A 1,594-nucleotide genomic window follows, 5' to 3' on the forward strand; every position below is an offset into this window, starting at 1 on the left:
ACAGACCATACATATCATCTTTATTTTTGTGACAATACCATTGACAAGGGGTATTTGTCCAATGAAATACCAAACATTGTTCAAATTTAATGATTCGTCAAAATATCAAGACTTACCCACTAATCCAAATCGAAAGATGTAGCCATCACGTTTTGTAATGTTGAAATACTTGAAATTGATCTATTCATACCTGAAACATGGAAAATGGACAAACATAAATATGTAAAGATCAAAAAGATTTTGAATTTTTCAGGACATAAAAATAGATTCTGGTCCAAGGTGCTAGAGAGATGTCATAAATTAACAAGATCAAAATGTACTTGGTGCAGCTTTCCCGAAAGGTACGGTTAGCACCGCCATACACACTCACCTCCTCTCTCATAGTCCTCAGGATGTCCGAGCCGTGTCCACACGTCCACTATTCGGTCCAGCTTCCCGTCACACGACAGCAGCTCTACACGGCTAGCATACAGACGAATAAGGTCGCCGTACCTATAAATAAATAAATGCCGTTTCTTTGTGTTATTATACAGTAGAACCTCGATTATTTCAACCTCCACATTTTCAACTCTCTATTATTTCAACCCCAAAATCAGTTCAAAATAGGGTATTTATAAACCATTTTGTTCTTTTGTGTATAAATTTTCCCCCTTTTTTCATTGTTTTATACGGAATTTCAATTATTTCAACTTTCGATTATTTCAACTTTCGATTATTTCAACTACCCTCGGTCCCAATTAGTTGAAATAATCGAGGTTCTACTGTATCTAAGCTTTGGTTCTCACTGCAGCATTGTAGGATTTTCCAAATATCTCAATAACTCAGCTCCCAATGTTTACCTACCATGCTGTCACCGATCGCTCTGGGCGTTTATATGTCATAGCTACTCATTTTCCTCACGAAGCAGAGTGGGCCCCGCAACAGCCAGTCACGGAATCAATCATTTGCATGAATTTTTTGACCCCGCCGGGAATCGAACCCGGGTCTCCCGCGTGCAAGGCGAGCGCAGTGACCACTACACCATGAGAGCTGACCCCAGGTAGCCGTACCTATTATCGTCCAGGTTAGAATTGAGTCGGTTCAGGTGCGCACGCGCAAAGTAGAACTGATTTCGACCAATGGCTGCGTCGATGAGGGTGAGCGCGTTGCTGATGTTGCGCGCGCACAGGTTTTGTCTGAGCTCGTGATCTAGAAAAAAAAAAAAATAGAATAGTTGCGCTTAAGTGAGAGAAGTTTCTATGTCAAAGAGTAGAAAAATGAGGAACAATGGAATCTTTTACGATCTTCTACGGCTACGATAAATCGATTTAAAAAATACCGGTAAATCTTGAACTCTGACGTCACGGCATACGCTCCCGTTAGGGGTCGCAAATCCCGCACGTTTCCAATCCCGCGGGATCCCGCACTTATGCAATTGAAGCGGCAACATAGGTATTTATCAGCTAAACCCCCGCCAAAGGTGACTGAAACTCTTTCTTTGCGATTTTCTTTCTATTTGAAGTAATTGCTAACCTTTTAATCACAAAACTGTACAATAGGTAAACAAAATTTAATTCGTTTTCATCGTCACTATCATCATAACCAGCTGTTATCA

At 40.7% G+C, this 1,594-nt stretch overlaps 1 long non-coding RNA gene across 1 annotated transcript; it reads right to left on the reverse strand.

Annotated features, from left to right (window-relative positions):
• Positions 1-457: 457 nt before the first annotated feature.
• Positions 458-1,183, reverse strand: LOC113472749. The gene is made up of 2 exons (XR_003394939.1): positions 1,050-1,183; positions 458-492 (listed from the first exon to the last, which is right to left on the reverse strand). It is a non-coding gene; the product is annotated as an uncharacterized LOC113472749 (long non-coding RNA).
• Positions 1,184-1,594: the final 411 nt, after the last annotated feature.

Source organism: Diaphorina citri, unplaced genomic scaffold, assembly GCF_000475195.1.
Source record: "Diaphorina citri unplaced genomic scaffold, Diaci psyllid genome assembly version 1.1 scaffold7935, whole genome shotgun sequence".
In the NCBI taxonomy this organism is placed as follows: domain Eukaryota; kingdom Metazoa; phylum Arthropoda; class Insecta; order Hemiptera; family Psyllidae; genus Diaphorina; species Diaphorina citri.